We start from the raw sequence: 24,899 nt of genomic DNA, 5'->3' as shown, positions 1-24,899 counted from the left end.
GCTCTGTGTGTGGCTCCTGTGCTGTCACTGAGCTGTGAGCACCAATGCCAGGGTCCCCTCTCTTGGAGGGGATTACAGGATCAAAGTTGGAGAGCACTGCAGTATAACATGGTACTATTTTAGGAGCATCTCAGTTTTTCACAGAGGGAAAACCAGTGGTAGGTGAGCTGCTTAGAGGGGCTTTTTATACAGCTGAGGCTGAAAAATGTCTGAGAATTTTGGTGAGAAATACAAGTTGTGTTTTGCATGCAGGGAGCAGCACCACCCCTGATGCTGTAAATCTTTGAAGTCCAACGCTCCCCAGCACCCAGGTGTGCTTTCAGCTGGCTTTGCTATTACCAGAGCAGAAACCAATAAAACTCTGCCAACTCCCGAGAGGGACTTGAGGAGATTTCTAGGAGCACATTTCATGTCTCCCACGCAGTCACGTTGTGGGGATGGTGCAGCTAAATGCCTGTGCCTTGCTGCTGCTGCTGGCTTTGAGCAGGGCTGGCAATTGCCTTCCTTGCATCCCCTCCTGGGAGCCATCCCCTCCGTGTGCTGCCTTGCTCTGAGCTCACTGCAGCAGCCTCTGCGCTGCCCTGGAGCTCGGCCCTTGCTCTCCTCATCACCCTGAGTTCTGCCTCTCCATTAGCAAGTTGAATAAGGAGGACAATAATATAATTGGGCAAAATGTTCCTAAATGAGCATTTCAGTTCTTGCAGAAGGAGTGGAAGGGTGGGATGGGTGCTGGCACCCACGGGAGTGTGAGGCAGAGAGGAGCAGGGAGTGGGAGCAAGGTCAGGTGAAGCTGAAATGGTTTAAGCGCGTGCTTTCAAAAGGAAATCATCATTCTGGAGGTAAAATTTACCACTTAGGCTAAAAGTTAATGTGAGCTCTTGCAAGCTGTAACAATATCCTGCCCTTTATGAAGGCTGCCACCACTTACTGAGGCGAGATGCTGAAAGCATCCCTTAAGTGGCTGCTGGAGAAGTCCGTGCTGTAAACATCAGCGAGGTCAGGCTGCTGACCTTCACAAAGAGTTTTCCTTTCTGGAGGAGTAACTCCTGAAAAGGCAGTCTGCTAACGAGGTTTTGGGTGTTTTATAGTGTGCAGTGTCCATAATTTTGTAAAGGGTCTCTCCCTGCTGCAGGCACACCCTTTTTCATCCAGTGTGCATGGGAGAGGTGGATCAGCACCTTTTAAAATATCAGTTTGGAAAATACGTAGCACAGGTGTAAAAGTCTGTGAAAAGATTAAAGAGGAATTATTTGGGGGAAGGAAAAGATGACAACTTTGTGGCCAAAAGGAGAATGTGACTTGGTAACATTTTGAACATTGTGAGTCTCTGCAGGTAATCAGTTTTGTGAAGGTTTCATTATATGACACAACTCACTACACGGCCGAGCTTAATGTAGTAATAGATCAGTGTTCTTTCTTTCAGGTAGTGATGCTATTTAAGTAGAACATTCATTATATCATGATAACAGAGGTCCTCAAAGAGCCAAATAATTGAAGCCAGGTGCTGGAAAAACAGTGAATACACATTGCAGTTTTAAAGACTGTTATTGTGGAAAGCCACCTAATTGCATTCTGCTGCAATTAATAATCATCTTAATGGGTTTGAATATTTATGAATATATAAAAATAAATAAGAAAATACACAGGCTAGGATAAAAATTTGGTTCATAAGATTTTATTGTTGGAAAGTAATTAAGCATGCCTCTAATCACAGCATCATTTTTCATTGTGGGTAGGTTTGGGTGGAATGAGAAAGTTTGGGAAAAGAAAATGTGACTGTTCTATAAATTAGCTTGTATGAAAGATTTCATATCACAGATACTAAAAATCAGGCACCTGCTTGTTTCTTATTTCCCTGCCATTGCCTGTTTTGATACTCTGAGTATGGAAGGGGATCACTTTTCATCCCTGTTTCTCTGTGAGATGGGTGGTGAAGCTTTTAGCTTCCATCTTCTGGTCTGTATTGAACAGGAGGTCACAATGAAAGATTAGAGCAGCCTTTCCTGGCCTTTAAACAAATACTAATAATGTCTGAGGTTTTGAGACTTAAATTTGTCTCCTGGGCATGCAACTAAAATCACAGGATAAGAGCACAGAGAATATTGCTTGAAGTTTTGGCCCAAGTGGGATTCCTCTCTGCTTATACCCATGTAACTAGACATGAATTTGACTGGCTGAAGTTTCTCTTCAATCTGCACAGTAACCACTTGCTCTCATTAGGAATTTATTCTTCTTTACAGCCCTGTGCATTGCAAAATGTCCCTGCTTTGTTTTGACTTGACCTTTCATAGTCACTGCAAATCGATAGGCTTTAATGCATTTATTAAATAAGGAGGATTCTTGGGATTAACATGCAAGGTTCAGTGCAGGAGCAAGAGGAGAAGGTAAAGATGGAATATTCCTGCAGAGCCAAGCCAGCTCAGGGCCCCATTGCTGCCTCCTCTTCACTCTTTGAGTTGTTCAAAGGAGGAAACTTGCTCTGCTCTCTTTTCCTTTTTCTTCTTTCTTTTCTCCTCTGAAGAGAAATGACTTTTTCTCCTGCTTTGGTTGAGCTGTACTTGACTTTGTAGGGATAGGGAGTAATGGGACTTCAAGCACAGCTGGATATCATTTGGGCTGCGAAAAATATTGAAGTATTTACTATGAACTGTGCCTTGTTTCTGAGAATACTCTGGCTTTTGTGCCCTGATTTTTTTAAAGTAATAAGATTTGTGCAAATTTTGTGCTCGGTTTAGTGTTCCATAGCCTGTGTGTACTTACACAACCTTTCTGTTTCTGAGTCCAGCTGCCCATTTTTGTGCAAATCTCTGGACTGCATGTTCCCACAGGATGGCTGCTCTTTAGCCTGCTGCCACACATGTGCCTGCATGGGATGTACAGTTTCAGTCCTTTGAAAAGGGACTAAGAAGTTTGACTTACTATTTTGAAGTCTTTATTCTCAAATATGAACTTATTAGCTCATCTCCTCTGAGTGGCAGATATAAATGATATTGATTTCAGCAGGTTGGCTGAGATGTACCTGAAAACACCAATTTATGTACAAATGCATTCATTTTTTAAAGTCAATTTTAACAGAAATTTAAGGTAGGCTTTCTCTTTAGCATTTTATCAACCTAGCCCTAATGGACTAAAACTAAAGAACATGGATGTCCTGGCAAATCTTTTCTCTCAATGTCTGTCACTGGGCTTTTTATGCCTCTTATTTATGGGTGCTAATTAGGAAAGCATTATTCTTGTGTGTTTGAAGCCAGTAATTTTCTCACTGATGTTTTGTAATGCCTCTTTGAAAGGATTGCAGATTGATTCCCCACCTCAGATGAAATAAAAAGTAACACTCAAACACAAAATCTGGGCATGACAAGCTTCTCATGGCATGATCTGCTACAACATATTAAAACCAGAGTTACATACATGAAGAGTTTTCTTTCAATGCATGACAACTCTCACACAATTGTATCTTGATGTGTCAACATGCATTCACATCTCAGCATAATAAGAATGATTTAGAAGGAAGCAGTGTCAAAACACATTGATCAAATTGTGGTGTTGCAAGATTTAAATTTTTTTTTGCCCCCTTAGCTGCTTCACAGGGAAAAATGCTTTGTGTAGGTTTAAAAAAAATAATCTACCACCCTAAGTAACAACATAAATAAAATCTTATACTGAACAAATCAGAAGTGGAGTTTTATAGCATTTTTGCTTTCTTGGGACATAATAATGTCTAATCTGCAATAACAGAAGAGCAATAGATATGCACACAGAGGCAGTTAGATGATCAGTAATTGATTGTTTCCTTCTTAAAGAGCAAACTTCTTGTAGACCAAAATGTGAGAGTGCTTTCCCTTTATGGGTCAGCATTGATTGTACATAAAACATGTGATAGAGGGTTTCTGAAAACAGTAATTAAAACTGTAGGGTTTCAAAAGTGAGCATTGATTATATTTCAGGGCCTCTCAGTTAAAAGTTAAAGAGTAAACAACAGAGTTTTCAGCTGGAATGTTTTGAGGCATCAGGACAAAGAGGGTCTTGAAACTTTGAGTTCTACCTGGATAGTTCTACTGTGAGTAGAATATCACCCATAATTACATTTAAGAGAGGAACTTGCATGCTGTTCCCCTTTGCTACTTCTGGCAATTTTTAGTGATTAAAGCCCTTAATGAAGCATTTAATGCTTCCTGTGAAATGGGGCTTAGGTGCCCAAAGGGACCCCTCTGGTGCTGGGCTTGGCTGGCAGCAGGGAGAGGGGACTGGGAGGGGACATGGTGCCCCAATGACAATAGCTGGCCTCAAATGTTGCTCAAATACATTTTTGTGTCTCATTTTGAAATCTTGGAACTATGTGGATCAGCCACCTATTGGTATTAAATCAACAGGACTCAGCAGAATTCTGCCAATTTACATCACATCAGAAAGTAGCGCAGGGGGATGCAGTAATTTGTATAACTCCAGCTGCATGCTGCTAGAAGCAACACAGAATGTTTTAAATATGTCTTATATTCTGTTACCAGGAGATTGTGTTTAATTAAATAAAAGTACATGTTGGAGTTGCCTTATTAAGCACTTGTACAGGAGGTAAAAAATAAATTGTCCCCATGTGATAAACCAGTGATTGTAAGACTTAAAGACTTTGATTGTGAGACTTACAGCCTTGTCACTTCCCTTTAAGTAGGTGAAAACTGAGAGTGCAAGTGTTTCTAGGAAACTGTGCTTATGTGATGTAACTGTTATTGTTGTTGGTTTCAGGGCACGGTGCTTTTGCTGCCTAAACCACACACGCTGTCAGAAAGTCCCAAAGTGTGTTTTGGCTTTTGGTAGCACACAGGCGAAAATAATGTCAGATTGTTGATCTTGAATCACTGGATATCTGCCCTGAAGATTTTGCATCAGTAATTTAGAGCCCAAATGGGGTCATATCTAGTTGCTAGCTTACTCCAGACAAGTTCTGGTTTTGCAGAAAAGTGTACCAAGCAACTGAAGTTTTGCCACAAATGAAAATACTAATTGCCTTTGGAAATAAAGTTAGTAATAGTCCTTACATTAGTGTTTTGGCTGCTGGTAGTCCTTGCCTTGCCTAGCAAGAATGGATATTATGTCACATCCCTAATAAATGATCAGATTAGCATTAGATGATCAGAGAAGAGTAACAGGATCTGACGTTCTCATTTCCCCTCCATGCACTTCTGCCTGTCCAGCAGTAGTGCACCTGCATTGTTTGGAATGACCTTGACTGTGAGGTGCTTTTCAGCAGTGAGAATTTGCTGCAGAAAAGCCAAATCAGCCCAGCTGATATTCCTGTTTTCCACCAGCAAAGACGAACATGGGGAACCTGTGGCACTTGAGGTATTTTGACCTGATTGTTCACAAACTGTGTGGTTGATCACTGGGCTGGAAGACAGTGTCATCCCTGGAAAGGGACTGGGATGGCTTTAATGCAGTTATATCCCCCTCCTGTCATAGCAGGTGTGTGAGGAAAAAGAGTTTATCACCCCCACAGTTGCATTGAGACATTTACCTGTCCTGTAAAATTTGGTGACTGTGAGGAAGCTTCTCAAAACCTGTCTTGCAGCAGTCAGGGGTTTATTTATTACTAGAAGAACTCTAGAAGCTGCAGCGCAACTGCTGTGTTTCATTATTAAACAGCAGAGTTTTTCAGCTTGGGTTTTAAACCTGGTGTTTTTAAGTCTGCAACCTCTCATCTGAAGGACATGCTGAGAAGGGCTTCCTGCTTTCTGAATTAGTGTTTAATGTGTGGGAAGTGTACATCCCAATTGAAGTTTGTCTTCAGAAGCTTCTAATTAGGACAGAATGATTTGATTTTCCAGGAGGTAACTTTTGGGATTCCAGAAATAACGAGACAGCCACAAGGGTGATGCAGAGCAGGTATCACAGGTTACTGTCATCTTTGCAGCTGTCAGAAGTGTTTTGGTGGAAAGCAAACCCATGTGTTTGAATAAATAAATATTTTTTACTTAATTTATGGTTTTCAATCCAAAAGAAACTGTCAAATTTGAGGTATAATGACTGACTTTTTTTTTTTGTTTGCAGTGGCATGAAAATTTTCAGAAAGACTGAGTGATGTTTTAAGCTACTTCCCTGCAGGATGCAGAGCCACTTAGGTATTATTTTCCATATAACTTTATACAACAAAGCAGGAGAAGGGAGGCAGGAGAGCCAAGTGTAAAGTGGCCTCTCAGGGGGTAATGATATGGTATGCATTGCAGAGAAAAAAAGGCTGGTGTTTGAAATCACTGCAGTCAGTCCATGATGTGTGAATAAAGACAAGAATTACCCTGTGTCTGGTTTCCTGTCACAGCTGAAAGGCTGCTTGTGCTTGCTCTCAGCATTTCATTTGATAACTAAGTTTTCCTGGTCCTGAAACCTGGGTGCAGAGGGGACACCTTACAACTGATGGTTCCATTTCAGAGGGAGCTTCCAGAAACTGCTGGACAGACTCACACAGGAGGTAGTTTTGTATTTAATCTCCTTTCCAGTGAGAAAAGCAGCATGTTATCCCAGCCCAGGAAATGTTCAAGGCCAGGCTGGATTGGGCTTTGAGCAACCTGGTCTAGCAGAAGGTTTCCCTGCCACGCTAGGTGTGATGATATTTATGGTACCTTCCTACCCAGACTGTTCTGTGGTTCAAATGATTCTGTGTTTGTGGATTGTGGAGTGACCTGTATCCGTATTTTCTGGTTAACATTTTGGAGGCACCTTGAACCTTCTAATCCCAGCAGGTGTGCACCTGCAAGAGATTTCTGGAGGCTCAGGGCTTGCATTGGCAGTGTAACCATGTGTGGGAAGCAGCACTTCAAACCCTGAAGCTGTTGAGCAGTGAAGATCTCCAGGCTGGTCTGTGTGGCCACAGAGTGGGGTCCTCCAAGTGGCACTGGGCTCTGGCATCCTTGGCAATTCAAGTCTGTAAAAGCAAGGCAGGATTTCAAAGCCAGGCAGCAGATGTGAGCCTTTGGCCTGTGAATTCATTGTTGTTCCCTGGCACTGAGCTCCTCTGTGTCAGAGAGGGGAATTTAGTGCAGGCTGTAGTAGGTAGAAACACAGAGGCTTTCTGTTTCTGTCTGAAGTCACCTCGTGGAGCTTTTGGGCTGGTATGTTGGCAGCTGAGCAAAAGGCTGTTTATTCTATATGACTCTTAACAGTTTTGGAATAGCTTCCAAATACAAATCCATGGCTTGTTCCCCTAAAAAGCCAGTCAGAAATTTTTAGCTCATCTGTCAGTGACTGCTCTGGTTTTTATGGGTCAGCTCTGAGGAGCCAGTGTGATTAGAGCACTGTGTGTAATCTCCAAGCAAGTTTTACAGCTTTGCCAGTGGAATGCAGATTTTGCTTATAGTTTTAAAATATTATCAGTATACTTTTGAGGACCTTGTTTATTTAGCTAAGCCACTTGCCTGGTCTCAAAGCTGGCAGAAGAGAATCCTCCTCCCTTCCCTTCTTGCTTTCCCTATGTCCTCCAAACAGACATAAATAATGCCCTTTTTCCTCAGTCTCCTAAAAATGTAGGCTGCATTTCAATGAGAACTATGAAATTGCAGGTAGCTTCTGTTCCTCTCATATTCCCTTTTGCAGAACAATTTCATGCAATTGCAGTCTGTCTGTGGGATTTGTTGATCCTTGTAGGGTGAAATGCCTGCAATTCCTTCTGCGTTTCCTCCCTTGGAGATCCCTAGCACGCTGTCTCTGTGTGCTGCATATCAGCTGTAGCAGATCCTCTCTCCCTGTCGGTGCTGGAAGCTCTCTCCTCAGCAGTCTGTTACTGTTCAAAGCTTTGCAGTGATCAAAGAGGAGGATGAGGAGTAGCAAACTGCTTTAACATTTGTTCTGGCAGGGATGGAGTAGCTCGTGTGAGGTGCACATGCTCTGGAAGGTGTAAAGTGTTACTGCTGCTGCTTTGACAGAGCCACAGGGAGGCTGACACAGAAATAAAAAAATTCCTTCTTCCTATTGGCTCCTTTTGATATAGTGCTCCCCAAGATCTGCATTTCCCAAAGTCTTGAGCTTTCATTGGCTTTAAATTATTCCCAGCTTTGAGGGGAGGAAGGGCATGACCAGGATTGTTAGACAGAAATGCCCAAATTTTGAAGCTTACCCAAAACCTTTTTTCTGTTCAGCTTTTAAGACCCTTGTTTATGGAAATAGTTTTTCCTTGTAGGCTCCTTTTTCCTCTGGAAGATGAAAGTGCAGATTAAGTAATGTCACCCATGGGAGCTCTCATGATGGTTATTGGCTTCCTTTGAAATACTGAATTGTTCCCTGTTCCACAAACTGTGACGCTGGCAATAGGGATGTGGGGATATAGATTTTTGCAATAGTATCTCTCCAACCACTCTTTGAGATATCATTTTCTTATTTTATTTTTTAATTCCTCACATGCTGGCCTTAGGAAAATTGGTAATATCTTCTCAGTCTGAAAGGGACACTTAACAAATAGATGGTTTTGAAGAGCAGCAGAATGTGATGCCATAGTTCCTCCAAGCAGCTTTGTAGGTCAGATCTGCTATTTCTTTTCAGCTCCATCTGGGAGCAAAAGTAACATGTAAGCTTCATGTATGTAGCTTGAAGTCAGAATGATAATTTTAAATTTAAAATCACTTTTTATGTTTAATTGATGAGTGTCTTTATTAGCTCAGTAAATAGAAAAAAAAAGCAAAACAAATTGCTGCTGTGGCATTGTAAAAGAACTTGCTTCTACCTCGCTTAAAAGGAATTTCTGTGAAAATAATCTGCAGGAAAAAAAAGCTACATGGATGCTTCAGTAATTCACAGTGAATATGAACTTGTCTACTAGCACAGGTTTCATCTTGTGGGAAAAGAAAATTGCAGCTGATTTATGATAGAAATATGAATGTCAAGAAAAAGGAATTAATAGAACAGACAAAAAGGAATTATTCATTCCAGGAATGTGCATTGCTCTTTTCAAAGAAAAGTTTTGGTTCAGTTATGTTCTGCTGCTTCAGCCTTCTCAAAATTCATGTATGAGATTTGGGCTTTAACTTCTGGAAAAGATTAACAACTCTTTTGAGCAAAAAACTGCATCTGACTTATGGGGGGGTTCCTCATGTTAATGCTTCTGTCCTAACAAGCTCTTGACATATTTTTCTCCCATAGGATAAATAATTAATAATGATTAAATATGACAGTTTGGACAATTGTTTTTGCTCTAATTCAGCATTTGAAAGTTGGAATTTCTTTTGCTTGTGTGGTCCATTTACTTTTGTTTCAGTCACAGACTTTCTCTTGTGCAGTTGTAAATGAGCACCATTGCATCATGTTTGCAGATAAAAGTATAATAGAAATTCTTATGTCAGTGTGGTTCTCCAGCAGAAAAAAATTGGATTGCTCTGAGATACCTCAAGGAGAACAGAATACTTTATGGAATCTGATGTCACAAGTTAAATGTCTTGAATCAGGTATTCCAAAAAGCAGTTAGGAGAAAAACCCCTGAATTATCTGTTTTATGGGAATCTGTCTTTTGATTTAGGTCACCTGTACTAAGCTTCCATAGTCTAAATCTGTATCTCACACATGGAATATTTTATCTCACCCAAAAATTATGAGTGAGGGGGGAAAAAATTAAAGTTGTTTTGTTTTACTCAGCACTGGCTGGGAGAATTTGTGCATGATCCCCAGCCTGCCTCTGGAAGGCTTGGTATTAATGGGGGGTAGAGGAAGAGAGAAGTCAGTTTCTTAACCTTAAAATATTCCAAACGACTTTCCCTGAAAGAAAACCCAGTAGGTGCTATGAGCTGCATTCCACTTTGTCTCTCCAGATGTTTGTGGAAGTGGAAGTGCTTTCGAGTGTCCTTAAGAGTTGTGTGATTGATGAAATCAGCCAAATTCAGGGATGGGCAGGCATCTTTCTGCAGCTTGTTTTAGAACTTGATTAATACACAGATTTCTTGCCTCCTGTTCCTGCTGTCATTAAAATGTCTGAAATTAGTGGGAAGAGTGTGGAAACTTCAGTTTGAACTCTTTTCCTTTGATGCTGTATATGAAAAGTTCTAAATGTACTGTACTCAACAGTGCAGTGTACAGGTTGGTCAGCAGGGACTCTGAACTTGTCAGAAACAAATGTGAATTAATTATTTTTTTTCCTTGAATGTTGCAATTTTGTTTCAGCTGATGCAGGCTCTGTCATACTGATTGCTGTGGAGAAATTATTACTAAATGTTAGGTGGTAGTGGTGATTATTTCAAAGATAGGGTAATCTAGAAGAGACAGCTTGCACAGGAAAAGCAGTCAGTCATATTAACTAAACTGGCAATAACTGCCACAAAACATCATCATCATTTTATACCCCTTTTGGTCGTGCTGTTGAACTAGATGAACTATGTCCTTGTTTGTGTTTCAGAGAAGAAATCTGGAATACAGTCACTTCAGGGAAAATGCAAGAGCCTTGATTTATTGATGTTATTTTATCAATTTTGCACAGGTTTTATGGGGAGGAGGGAAGGAAGGAAGATTAGGAATTTGAGATGAAGACAGAAAGAAATGGCCACAAATGCCTGTCACACCCAAGAGAAGTAATCAAATTACTGCCATGAAGGAAAATGATATCATTGATTATGAAATTTGAAATTGGTGCCTAGAGCACTAGGAAAGCTGACAGTGTGAGCCAGTGTATTTAAAAGGAGACTGGGTGCAAACATATTAATATGCTTTTAAGGAGAAGGAATCTTCTGCAGGAGGGCATGGAGTCAGTAATTTATGGGCATGAACAAAACTCTGCATCAGTGATTTATAGTGTCAGGAGGGGCTATTAATGTGATTGGGGTTCAGAGTTTAATTTACTTCCCTCTTTAAAAGAGAAGAATTATCTACTGTAAAGACACGCTTGAGTTGTTTTAAATGGGGTGTGAGGACCCTTCTGGGTTAAACTGGAGGAACTGTTTTAAAGCAGTCAAGAGATTCAATGGGCCTTGCATGTTCATTTTCCTTAGGCCTGTGGTATCCATGAGCAGTCCTTGTAGGTCCCACCTCTCAGGACAGGGTGAGCAGTGGCAGGTCTGGTTCTGTCTGGGCAGGTACCAGTGAATTTTGTTAGTTATTTACATTTTTGTTCCTAATCTGTGAGAATTGTTCTCTTGGCACAGATATGAAGTTATGTGACTTTCTTAGTTTGAGAAGAAGAAGAAAGAGGTGTTTCATTCTTAGTGAAAATCTGCTGAAGATTCTGAGATCAGAACTGCTTCTTGTTGTGATTGTCTTGGTATCCTTTGTGGTAATAGGAGCGATATTTGCATAATTTTCACAATAGTTGAAGTATTGCTTGCAGGAGCTAGACATGGCATCATTACTCTGATTTATGAATGAGAAATGAATCTCAGAGAAAATTCCAGTTTTCAGGGTTGTGGAAGTCAGAGGCTCTGGGGAAGAGGACCCATCACCCCAGAAGCAAGGGTTGTGTGGGTAAGGAAAAAGTGTCTCATTGCTTCTGTCATTAGGAAATCTGTTTGCAGTCCCAAGCCCCAGTGACTCTAGACATTCACCACCCAGTTCTCTAAATCTGCTTTTTGAGCACAGTTTCTCTTCCCTGTTTGCTCTGCAGAGCTGCTGCTTGCTATCTTGAGCATCCTCCTCTTTCTCAGTTTGCAGTTAAGCTCTCCCCACTCATCCCAGCCTGTTCTCTGGCTGGCACAGAGCTCTCATCTGTAGGAGGGCAGTGTGATTTAACAGGGAGAAGCTGAGTGCTTCTGCCTGTGAGTGGTTTTTGAGCTGTGGGTTTATTGCCATATACACCTCACCTTGCTTATAGTCTCCTCTGGAATTCTCTTCCATCCCTTGCAGATTTCTTTAAACTTTTCTGGGCAGACTTCTTGGCTGCTTTTTCCTCTGCTGCTCTGAGTAAAACTTGAGGCGGATGCAGTGCTTTTGCTGTGACCTTCAGTATCACTCCCACAGCTGATAGGAAATACCATACAAACCTTGATGCAATTTCCCATGGCTGCTGTAGGCAAAGTCTCATATTAATGGAGGAGCCACGGGGGATTCTGATTGTGCAATTCTTCTGATTGTCACACTGGCTTAAAGATAAGTTATGCTTGGGGTCCTCTGGCTGTATCTCCCTGTGCATTTCACTTAGGTATAAAATAATATACCTAAGGTATAAAAGCATCCACACCTAGATGCTTTTCTATTATCAAAATGCTTTAGGTGCATTTGGACTTAAAGGCTTTCTATGTAAGTTTGGTCCAGGGGAGTAATTTGTGAGGCAGGAACCTTACTGGGAGCAGGAGGAGGGATTGAATCTGTAGAGTGAGGGGATTTCAGAAGCTGGTGGGAACTGGATATTGGATGGGGAAATTTGTACTGGGATTCTGGGAAGGTATTTCAAGAATAGGTTTGGATGGAAGTTGAAGTACTGGTTGGGTATGTGAGAACTGTGGGTGCTGGGTGGGATGGACATCCTCAAGCAACCATCATATTATAGCCAGGAAATAATTGAGCTTTGTGTGAAGAGGAAAATAAAGAGAAACTAAAATTATTCTTTTGGTCTAAAATGCTTAGTTTGAAGGCAGCTGGAGTGATTGCAACTTTCAAAGAGCCTTTTTCCCAAGACGAAGTTTCAGCTGGCATAAAAGCTAGCATTTGACATCTTTCTCATATAATGATTATATTAACAAAAGCAGACCTCGCTGTTGGCTGCTTTTGTAAAACAACTCCAGCACGGCTCTTCATTCTCTTAACTCCTGTGTGTGACTTGAAGTCAGCTCTAAGCTCCTGCTGGAATGCAGGCAGGTCAGCTCCTCTGACGCAGTTAGAGCATTGGAAACTGCTCCACATGGCTCAGCAAAGGCTCTTTGCAATTGTTCATTCCTGTTGCACTTCTAATACACTGATGTTTGCAGCAGTCTCATGTTTAATGTTCTCATCTCACAGGCAGAGAGAAAAGGATTGCTCAGGCATCTGCCTTGAGATGCTGCTGTACAGCCCAAAAAAAGCCTACAATTACTAGGAGCTGCTTTGTAATTAGTGATGTTTTAATTGCTGCAGCAAATACTGCTTCTGCTGCTTGCTGATGGTTACAGCAGTGTAAATAGATCTCACTGACCAGAAGGGATTTCGGGAGAGCCTGTGTTAAATTGTCCTGATATTTCTGGTGTCCTGATGTGAGGCTGGCTTTCCTCAGACTGCTGTTTGATTTCCAGGTTGTGTTACAGTTGTAATTTTCTCTAAAGTGCCCACACAGAGATTTATTTGTGCTCTCCCCTTTCCTTGTGGGATGCATCCACAGTTAAACCTCACACCTTATGGGAAATCCATATCACCTCTTAACAGCTAAAATTTCCAGTTTTTCTCCAGTGTTACATGCTGTGTGATTTAAATAGCAATCCTGATTTCTTTTGTCTCTAAGAAGAGTGCAAGGGTTAGGGCAGGACTGTGTAAAGAATGAGGCAATCTGTATTTTAAGCCCTTCCACTGACACAGCTTGTTGGGGTGTGTATGTGGGAGGAGGTTTCTAAATAGGAAACTTGTGATGTGAGGAATCCTAGGAGCCATGAGGATTGTGTAAATGTTTGCTCTTTAAAGCAGAAATAGTCTGCTTTCTCTACTGAGAGAAATCACTTTGCTTATGAGAGAGCACAGTTTATTAGCTGTGGTGACTGGAGATGAAGCAAAGGGAAGGGACTCATTTTGCAGACTTAAAAAAACCAAACCCAAAGGAACATTTCTGCACTGTTCTGATTTATTTTTATCATGTTGTCTTCATCTGCTTGCCATTATTCAGATACAGCTGAGTAGAGGTGTAGGGAAGCACAGAAATTTTGAGCAGAGCATAAATATGAGAATGAACATTTGTTTCATTACTGTGAACATAGCCTGGATAGGTGAGAAAAAGGAATGTGAGGTAAGTGCTAGACATCAGCTTTGTTATAATTTGCATTTTATTAATAAATATTCTTGGAAATCATTATCCCTTAGTCTCTTATTGAAAACTACTGCTGAGACTATGTGGCTCCTATTTCTTACTGGTATAAATTGGTGTAGCTGAATTAGAAGTGTGATTTTCCACTACTCTTGGAAGCTGCTCCAGCTGGACAGGGAAAAGTTATCTCTCTTTGTCAGACTGAATTGCAGAACTGGGCTTTGCTCCATTTTGCATATCACTGGGAGAGATAGCAAGCCTTTAATTTGGTGGAGGAAGGCATGTGAGTAACCAACAGCTCCAAATTAAAGACGGGAAAATTAAAAGTTGGACATTTCTGGAAAAAGAAAGCCTGAATAGAGAACTGTGTGTTGATTTTACATTTTCTTGTTTTTGATGTACTCAGATCATGAAAGAATGACTTTCTGGGAGACTTTTGGTTGGACTGAAGGTATGAGCTTTAATACAGGGGGACTGTGGGAGGCTGCCTTGTGTGACTGATAAAATTAAATGAGTGGTGTGTTGTGGTCCTCAAAATCCCTGATATCCAGTGCAAACTCCCTTGCTGCTGATGGTGCAAGATTCCAAACCCTTTGACAAGCAGGTGAATGTCTTTCTGATGTTTTGTGTTGTCTTTTCAAAATGTAATTCCGCATTGAAAGAGAAATACTGGTTTTGGTTTGTATTAAACCTAAACAGAGGTTTATTAATTAAAGCTTTTTTTTTTTTTTTTTTTTTGGTGTATGATGGATGGAAATAGAAAAGCAAAGCATCCCCTGACTGCAAAAAGGGGGATGGTTCTGAGTGATTACTGAGCAGACTTGAACAGGTGAGCATTTTCCCCTTGAGTTTTTCCTTGTGTGGTGTACCCAGGAGCAGAAGTTCAACTCTCCCCAGCTTTCCTTTGGTCAGGTCAGCAATCATCCTCTTAGTCCTTTCCACCCACTCCAGGGATAAAAATCAAATTACCCACATGAGAAATTCTTCTCAGCGATTGCTAATGCTCTAAAGGGAAAAAGGCAGAGGAAACTTTAAAGGACAGCTGAACTGAGAATCTTTTAAACTTCTGTGTTGTGGTCTTTGTAAAGAATGTCATCAGTTTTTTTGTTTCATTGAAGCTGTGGCTGTTGAAAACTTCCAAGCTCAGCAGTATGAGGAGCATTGGGGTTTTCATGCTAGAGTTCCTTAAGGAAAAAGTCAAAGAGGAGAGAATTGGGGAAGTATTTCTCATGTAGCACAAGGAATTTTGGGGGAAATTGTGGAAAGTAATGCTGGCTATGGTGGTGTGAGCTGTCATTGTAGACAGAGATGTTCCTCATGAAAAGGATTTTTGGTATTTTGGTGTGATCCAAAAGAATCTGGGCTCTCCCTTTACCACCTCTGCTCAAGATTTTATCTCTTTTTAGGTATGCTGTAGCTGCATATTTCTTTCTTCTGGTCAATGAGAAGTCAAATTTCAAACCGTTCTTTGCCAGGCAGGTGGTGATAGCTTTAAATTTAAAGAAAATGATGAAATGACTGAACAAATAGCTTTAAATTTAAAGAAAAGGATGGAATGACTGAACAATTTCATACACGGAAAAAGAGCTGGGAAAGAGGTGACAGTGGGGGGATGATGGTGAAGGTTTGCTAATCACAATATGGAAAAAGCTAATAGGGGTACTGTTCATTCTCTTTCATAATTGAGGAATCAGAAAGCATCATATAAAAAATGTGAATTAGTTAAAAAATACAGATCAAGATTATTCCTGACACAGAACCTGCTTCTGGAAATCTCTGTGGAGAATGATATGTTAGCTGAAAGTTTCTGCAGGTGAAAGATGTGCCTGTGAGAAATACACTGGTGGTTCTCATGGGAGGAGAGACAACCTCTGCTGGCTTAGGAAGCCCTGGGGCCACAACTTTTGGGATTATTTTGGAAGAGGATGGTGTTTGTATCCTGTTCTGTTTTTCCCAGGTCCAACAGTAGATTTTTTAGTTCAGTAATTTAGGTCAGTTGATTTAAGTTCACTGAACTTCTGAACTCATCTGTTCCAGCTGTTCATAAAGTGCTTTTGTCTGTATTGTATGTTCTTGTGTGTCTTGTGAACTTTTCATCTCTACAACTGATAAAAGTATCAGGATGACTGTTTTGGTTAATAGGTCCATTTAAATGCTGTTGTATGGTTTTTTTGTCTAACATGCAAGTTGGCCCTTCTCTTTCCAACTGAAGATACCCAAAAATTTCAAAACTTTCTTGCTGAGACATCATAATAGATTTTGTAGGAAAAACTGCTGGAAGAGTTAGATAAAGAGCCCTGAAAACATGGAGAGAGGAAAGATATTGCAGTTTGAATTTAAGCTCAAGCCTCTATTGTCCATCGTGGGGGGATTTTTGAAGAAAGCTGTGCCAGAGCTCTGAAGGGTTCTTCAGCCTCCAGCTCTGAGCTCTGGGAACTGGGCTGCAAACTCCTTGAAACCTGAGCAGATGTTTTGGTACAGAGCCTCAAAGCTTTGAAAGGCTGTTTTCCCCACATGCCTTCTTATGTGAGGAGACTTTTAAGAGCTGCTGAATAGGTTTTATTATCTCTTTTACAAAAGCACTATCCACAAGGAAGAGGCAGGCTTGGAACAGTTGTGGGCTCAGACGTGAGACAATAACCACGTAATGCAGCTGAAGAAAAATGGAAGGGAAACAAGGGGAGACATGTCAGCCTGTTCAGGACCTGTTCAGGCAGAGTTTGAGATGCTTCAGTAGCTCCTTCATGAAGATAAGTAAACACAGGGGAGCTGTATTGGCTTTGGCTCTGCCACATTAGATAGAAGAATTCCTAATGTTGGGAAGAACACTGATGAGTAACAGCCCAGATGTTCCTCCTATTGCTTTATGTGCATTTAGAAATGAAGCTGACAGTGATGAGTGCAACTTGAGAACCCACAGAGATTGGAATGGGTAAAAATGTCAGGAAAAGGCAATAAATGGGGCTTATCCTGTATCCTTTCAGCCCCTTCCCACACACTAAACTGGGTCTGTGCTGGGCTGGTGCTGCATGAATGCCCAGGAAAATAAAATCCCCGTTTAAGAATTTATCAAACTTTAAAAAGTTAAGACAAAGGAAAACATCTAGAAATAAGGGAGTGAGACATGAGAAATGAGGTCCAATTCAGTTGAATTACAGTGTTTCCAGCCTGGAAGTCTGGGGTGCTTTTCAATACCTACCATCTGTTACTAGAACAAGAAAAAATAGTGCAGTTATGTTATCATAGAATCATTAACAATTCTGATTTTTTTATAGCTTCTGGGGGGGAAATATCAAACTTCAGATGGTTCTCTTATTAGGACTTTGTATTTTTCTGTAGCCAGGAGCAGACCAAATCATTTTAGCAGGTCATCATGCAAGAATTCCCTTACTGTTCCTTGTTGCAATTTGCAGTATTTGTTCTTCTCTGTTTAGACTTTTGTTTTCCTTAAGGCATTGTAGTGAGTTGGGAGTGGGGAAACAAATGAAATATTTTTATCATGATGATTTTTCAGCTTAAAGATCTGAACCAATAATAATTTTTTTTTCCCCCAAAAAGAGAATGCAGCCCTTAACCACACAACTGCCAGAAACTATGGCCCAATTTTTAAACTATCTAAGGCAGAATGGAGTTCATTTGTAAGGTCAAGATCTACTTATAAGTAATGGCACTTCCCGTGGGGAAAAACACTAACCCAATTTGTGAAAGTTATTTTATTTGATGGTCAAATAAACTCGATAGCACATCAGGAATAGGGTTCCTGGCTGTGATGTGACACACAGAGCAGCATTTAGGCAGAAGGCTTTGTTTTTCCTATGAATGTATTGATGGATTTTCATGTGGATGTTTGACTTTTGAAATCATAGCCTTGGTATTCTGAAAGACAAATGAAAACTGTAGGATAAAGGAACAAAGCTAAACCAGCTCCAAAAAATATAGGAAACATGGCAGCAGGAGGGTCCACTCAGGGAAGATTATAAAGCTTCACATTGCCAGAGCCTCTTTAGCAGCTCCTTCGCGTTGTGGGTTTGGCAGGAGGAGGATGACAGGGCTGCCAGCCTGCCTAATGATCTTCATCTAACATTTACCTTATTGAGAGGGGAATAATTCTGTTAAATTAACATCCGAGCATATTTGCTGTCCAGCCAGTTGATGAATTAAATAGCCTGAACAAAACGTTTCACGACTCGTTTATCCATAAAAAACGCTGAATTTTCCGCGCGAAAGGGAGGGACTTTTCAGCAGCTGTCTGCTGCAATGCCCTGCACCCCTTATCTGCAGAAATACACGTGTTGATGTGTGAAAAGAAGATGTTTGGTGGGGCTTTGGGAGGTGGGAGAGCACGCAGACAGACCCTGCTCTCGGGGCGCTTTGCTGTGCTCGGAGGCAGCGCAGACTGTTAATGACAGCCCACGAGCCTGTGACACTGGCATCACCCATCCATCAGAGCTGGCACCCCGTGCCAGCCCAGCCAGCTGGCCTCCTCCATCAGTGTCCCAAAGTGGCCGCAGGTGCCAGCTGCCAGCCTCCAATAACCGCTGGGCCTGCCCCAGGATCGAGGGTATTTAGGCAACCTGTTAAAACTGACTTGTCTGTCCTGACAGCCCCTTTTGAGTTTGTTTGGAAGAAGGAGAATAAACAAATTGCGGACTAATAGACAAAGCAGCGCATCTCTAACAAGAAATCCAAGCCTAGGGCTTTACACTCCCCAGTTGTGTGACACCACCATAAGTGCCTGTGGCAGCAGGAGATGTTGCTGAGAGTGCAGTTGATTTCTCCTGCTTGGTTTCACCAAAATTTGCAACCTCACAGTGTAGTCTGTGGCTCATGGATTCACCAGCCCACTGAGAATTTATGTCACTTCTGTTGATGTCTGTTGGGTGTGCCAAAAAGGACTTGAAGACTCAGTTTTGTGAGTAAATATATTATAAAGATGCTCATTAGAATTGAATTAGAGTTTGGATTAATTACTTAATTTTTTATATATATTTGCATACTTAATTATATTAATTTCAATAGCAATTAGAGTTTCAGTGTGCAGCTGTGGAGAGTGTGGCTATGAGCCTTTAGCTGAGGTTTGATTGCTGCTGCACACCTGGAAAGTCCCCATGTATGACCAGCCCACCAAAATGGGGTGAGCAAGTAATTCAGGTGATTTTCAGATCCATGGGCAGGGATGCTTCTGCATCCTTAAGCCTTGAGGGCTCCAACGTCTTGAGCATGACAGGCTGGGGAGCCTGTAGGTATAAAGGGCTTATATGGGCAGTCAGGCTTTTACAATGGAAATGGGTATTTCAAGGCAAAAAAAAATTCTATTGCTGCTGTAGCCACCAGGCTGATACACAGTCAGCAATTTAAACTGTTTTCACAAAGTTAGTCTCCTGCTCTTCTGGATTCCAGTGGTTCCAAGTGCAGCACTTTGCCCTTGTACATCTATATTAAGTTTTTTTTTCTCCTGTTATCATCACCAGATCCTTGTCTTCGCTCGATGTTTTCTAGGCTCCTCATTCCTATTCTCCAGCATGTATGAATTTTCTATTATTTCCTTGCTGAATGCAATCACTTGCAATTTCCCAGGTTCAAAAAAAAGAAGTTCCTTTGAAAAAAAAATGTAATGGAACATCCTCAAGTTGAAATGGGCCCTGAGCACAGCTGATGGCTTGGGGACTTTAATTTACTAAACGTCAGTGGTTTGATGGCAATTCAACATGACTGGTGATTGCCTGCATCGTGTTACTGCTGTGGCTGAAAAGGCTGTTTACTTTTGGAAGACAGAAAGCTCAGCTGAGCAACACAAAGAGCAATCTTCTGTGACCTGCTAATAATTTTTTTTTCCCGAAGATTCCCCAATTGCTGAAGAGCACAAACCCCTGGAGAAAAAATTCTCTTTGCGCATATGCTTGTTTATATATCTGTTACAAGAGGTCAACCCAGAAAAATGGTGTTTGCAAAAGAACACTTTGTATCAGGAGTTTTCTTTGCTGCAAAGTCATCCTTAATTTGGCCAGTGCAAGACTTTTCCTTTTCAAGAGATTTCTCTTACATTTATCATCCCAGCTTGACACAGCGCTGAAATATTTCTCTGTATTTCCAATGTTTGTTGTGGTACTGCTTAGAGCCGTGAGTGGCCCAGTACACGTTGGAGAGCAATGGTTCAAAAAGAAAAAAACGCATCTGGTTCTCATTAATTTGCTGAAATGATCAGAACCTTTCATAAGAGAAACTATGCTGCCTGTAGGGAAGAGAGTGGCAGGGGCTCTTCATTTGTGCAAGTGGATGCAAACTCACCTGCCTAAGAATGATCTCGTTTCTAAAAATGAATTTGGGGTCCAAGGTCCTTAGATAACATCAGACTTGATGGACTTTCATCCATAAACTCCATTTCAGGCAGTGGTGTGTTCTCTTCCTCCCACTGCCAGGCAGGTGATTATGGAGGGATATTTTTTTGTGTGTTAAAAAGACAGCTAGGCTCTTGCTTACTATTTAAAGAAAAAAGTTGAGTTTAGAAAAAAGATTTTTAGAAGTGCATATATGGAAGTAGAGCAGCTGAAGCTGAGACACACATCCACTGTCTTTGGGTCAGCAGCCCCTGAATGGCAGGTTCAGGAGCTTCACACAAATTTTTGTATTTCTGGTGTGCGGCTTTCCTTTTAACATTTGGCTTTTAGGCCTTTTATTTTGGGCTTTTTGTGCATGCAGAGCAGAATTTGTTGAAATACTGTTGTGTACACTCTGGGTTTCTCCAGCCTTCCATCAGTGCTGGGCAGGACTCACATCCACTCCCTGGTGCTGGGGAATCTATCAATGACCAGCTTGCTAAGGATGGTTTTATAGGTTCTGCAGCTGATTTGTTTAAAATCAGATTACTGTCACATTTAGAAACATTTAGCACCACTGGACTAATGAGGAATAATAATTTAAAGAGGCTGACTAGATTTAATCAGTTTGTGGGAGATGAGACCTTATCAAACATAGGAGGTTGAGGAGGCTGATAGAGCTGATGAATTTGAATAGATAATGCAGACCCTGCCTGAACATTTTCTGTCCATGGTTGGTTTATAATAATAAAGTGTTTGCAAAAGTTATCAAACAATCAATAGGCATAAAGTTCTTTGTGTGAGGAAGTGGGGAGAGAAAATTGCCTGAATTGAAATTCAAAAGTAGACATTGAAGGCGATTTCTTTCAATATGGGAATTCTAAGAGTTAATTTTCAGTATTTTTTGTAATACATAAGAAAAGAGAATTGGGCAATACTTTGAAGTAAAATACCCCTGTGAGCTGTATTCTGCTCAGGTCCTGCAGCATGTGCTTACTGGATAGCCCTGGCACGTGTTTTAACTTCCCTGACCTTTGCTTCTCCATCTGTAAAATTCATGTGCTCAACCTTTCCAACTCTGTTTTGTCTATTTTATGTGTTGTAGCTGGAGAAGTGTTGACTTTATAAAGAAAGGCTGGCTGAGGTGGATGCTGTGAAATGTGTGCTACAGCAATCTCTGCCTTTCTATTACCATTCTTCCACCTTTATCTTACCCTCAGCCCAAAAAACATAGATGCTTCCTCCTCAGCCCCCCCTTTTAATCAAAGTCAAGGACAGGTGCAACATTAAGATCAGAGTTTGTGAGACAAGTAATCTCTTTGGTGCTTTGTGTATTTGGGTTGCTTTAAGTGAGCAAAAAGTAACTGTATAAACTCATAATTTGGAATCCATGTGTGTGTAGCAGGAGCCTGACCCATTCCTTCATGTTTTCAGTGGAGAAAAATTCTGCTTGTGCTTTCTTCAGCAAAGGCAGCAATTGTAAATATTTTTCAGCTTCTACTGAATTAATTGTGAGAGTTCCTGCTCTCTGCCCACCTCCTTCTGGCAGTGCTGGCAGAGCTTTGCTAGGCTTTGGAGGAAGTTTTTGTCTCATACCTCTCCTCAAAGAGAATCATAAAAGCATGGAATGGTTTGGGTTGGAAAGGGATCTTAAAGGTCATCCAGCTCCAGTTCCAGCCCCCTGCCATGAGCACAAACCTTCCACCAGACCAGGTCTCCCAGAGCTCCATCCTGGCCTTGAACACCTCCAGGGGTGGAGCAGCCACAACTTCTCTGGGCAAAGAGAAGAAATGTGACATCAGAAGGCCCAAATCCTGAGAGGTACTTTTAAAACATTGAGAATTTGGAATGCCTGATTTTTTTTTTTTCTTTTTCACCTAGTAAAAACCCTCTTTGAGCTAAAGAAGCTGGTGGGGAAACAGAAGGTAACTCCATTCTCCTGCCTTAGTCAGGTCAGGTCCTTCATGCTGCTGGAAGAAGGATAAACTCTGTTAACTGCTGACATCAAGGTCCCCTATAAAAGATAAATATGCCATAGGGGTGTGGCGAGGGGAATTGGATTGGGACAGAGATTTTTAATCAGGATCAGGCCTGACAATGAACTAACATCACGACCAGCTGAATGATGGAGAGTCCTGAAATGGTGGAATATTCAGTAAATGCTATATTTTGTGTAATGCTGTAGCAGCTGCTGAAGCTGTGGCTTTGCTCTTTTATTTTCACCAAGATCAGAAATGCCTTGTTCTGTTTTGGGTTTTTGATATTCTTTTGTCATAGTGCTCAGAAATGATGGGGCTGCATGGTGACTTTCCTTAAATCACTGTGCTTATGTGAGAGGGTTGGTTGCTAAAAACATCAGGATTTATAGAATATTTTTTTTGTTCTTGTTACTGCATCAGTAATGGGAAGCTCTACTTGAAATTAAATCTTTATTGTGCCATACACTGTTGAAGGCTGTCCTTCTTCCATATTTCAATCCAAGGTGACCATGGTTATTGTGAATCATGAGGGAAGATGTGGCATCCCTGCCTTCCACCTGCATTTGCAGTAAAATCAGGCTTAGCTTAGCTTTAGCTAGAAAAAACTGCCTGGTCTTTCTTTTTTTATTTTTTTTCTTAATTTTAATATTCCCACTGTAAATGTTGCACATAAAGGCACCTCCATACAGTGGAATTCCTTTATCTTTGACTTCTGTCTTAGGATATAATGAAATGTACACTGGACAGGGTGTTTTTTTCTCCACCAACTCCGTAAAGAGTCTCAGTAATCATTTTGGATGGAGCTCTGTGAAACCTGGTCTGGAGGAAGGTGTCCCTGTGCATGGCAGGGGGATCAGAGCTAAATATCTTTAAGGACCTTCCAACCCAGGACATTTTATGGTTCTGTGACCCCTGTAGGTCGGTAAATGTTGTGATGAGCCCCATCTCAAGTAGAACAGAGGGTGGACTCCAGTTTCCTCCTGAGTTCCCAATGAACATCACACTCCTTTTTTACACTCTGACACTTTTAAAAACATGTGTATTTTATTACCAAAATTATTTAAACATCAGGTGTGCCATCGTAACTTGCCGTCTCACCTCTGTGAAGTCACATTTTCCTCCCCAAAACACCCAGTTTTGCATCTGCAGTGCAGGCAGGTGCCACTTGTGTCAGTCTCATTTTGTTAGGAGCAGTGCACATGTTCATTTGGAGTTTTCTTCATGTTTCTAATGGCAGGCAGCATGCAGAGCTAATTAATGGTGTATGGGAAGAAGTCACTGATGAGCACAGATTGAATATCTTCAGACAAAAAGAGCCACGAGTCTCCTGTTGAGTTTAAAGAACAGCCCTGCTGAACCTTTGATATGCAACCAGATGTAGCCTGTAGAAGCAACCAAATCAAGGGTTAGAGGGGATGAAATTAGTTCAGCTGACTCTTAGTTTCTATATGTACACTTCCAGAAATTGTTATTCCCTTGTGGGTAGCTAATCTAAATACAGAAGTGCTTAATTTTTTGCTCCCTAATTATAGAGGTCAGTACAACAACATTTCATTCAATGTTTTCTTGAGGTGGATGGAGAGATTGGTTTTTTTTTGTATTTTCTGCATACCACCTATTTTGATGTCATGCAATGTAGAAATTAAGCAGGGAGAACCAAAGAGCCATTGTTATATGGGGTTCCTAATACTAATACTCTGAGTTCAGGTGGTTTTATCTGTTTTCCTTTCATGGTAGGAATATCAGTGTAGGTAGAATGGTTGTTGATGAAGAATTGCAGAATTGAATGGTTCATGCTCAAAGCAGCAGCTTTTCTGTTTAAAATGAAAAAATATAAAAGTAGGAACAGACAGGAAATGCAGCCGGAGCTACTAAACCATTTTGATTATACTGGTTTCTGCTTTGAGGGTAGAGAGGGTAGCATAGGATGGGACTTGAGGTGAATTTCTTGTCCTGCTGATCTGGGGTTCAAGCAGAACTGATTGACAAGGAGTAATTTATGACCAGATACACATTTCATCAGTAGGAATATTTCTTCTTATCCTGAGTAGAGGAGTGTTTTTCTAACCTGCAGTCACTGAGACGCAGCATGTCCTTGTTGTACATCCATTTCCTGAAGGTTACAGGTGGGTGCCCTTGATCTTTTCCACCAGATCTACTCCATGACAAGGGTCTTGCCTTTTTTTTGGTGGGGAATCCCATTGTGTTCTGCACTGACAGCTTTGAGTGCTGCAGGCATTTCACCTGGCACAGCACCTCCATCCAGATCCCTGCCCAAATCCTTGTCCCTGTGCAGGGGGAGGAGGTTTATAATGAACAGAAAGATGGGAGAAAAGATGGAAAGGTTTTCATCTTCAGGGCTATTCTATGCCATTGCACAGACTTCCTGAAACAATTGCTCTAGTATTTGTTCCAGCCATCAAACCCAGAAGGAATTCCCTAATTTGGTGTATAATTTCTTTCTAATTTCAGTCTATAAAGTGAATAGGGGGGCATGATTCAATACTGATTGAAGGAAAACATCAGTGTTACTCCTTGAAAGTCTTTATGTTGATGTCTGCATGAACTTGCACTCTGAAGAATTTTCTGCCAGGATGGCAAGTGGCCTCATCATTTGCTGTGAAGGATGAGAAAGATTTGCTGTTGGATGCAGTTCAGCTGTGGGGTTTTGAGTTAATATGAGATGTCTCCTTTTGGGACAATGTTCTTGCTGTACTTCCT

General features: G+C 41.2%; 1 protein-coding gene across 12 annotated transcripts in view; it reads left to right on the top strand.

Annotated features, from left to right (window-relative positions):
* SGCD (sarcoglycan delta) overlaps nucleotides 1-24,899 on the top strand; it is a 492,080-nt gene that overhangs the window by 230,861 nt on the left and 236,320 nt on the right. Inside the window, exon 1 of one of the 12 annotated variants that reach the window (XM_064724709.1) lies at nucleotides 13,840-13,864. The exons of 10 other annotated variants lie outside the window; for them this stretch is intronic. The gene's annotated coding sequence lies outside the window, so the exon portion shown is untranslated. Of the gene's footprint in view, nucleotides 1-13,839; nucleotides 13,865-14,692; nucleotides 14,712-24,899 lie in introns of those variants that run through there. One more of the 12 variants, XM_064724710.1, reaches the window with a different exon arrangement.

The sequence above is a fragment of the Zonotrichia leucophrys genome, chromosome 13 (genome assembly GCF_028769735.1).
Source record: "Zonotrichia leucophrys gambelii isolate GWCS_2022_RI chromosome 13, RI_Zleu_2.0, whole genome shotgun sequence".
NCBI lineage: Eukaryota > Metazoa > Chordata > Aves > Passeriformes > Passerellidae > Zonotrichia > Zonotrichia leucophrys.
Note: the sequence above shows the minus strand (reverse complement) of the source record. Positions and strands in the feature narration are given on the sequence as shown.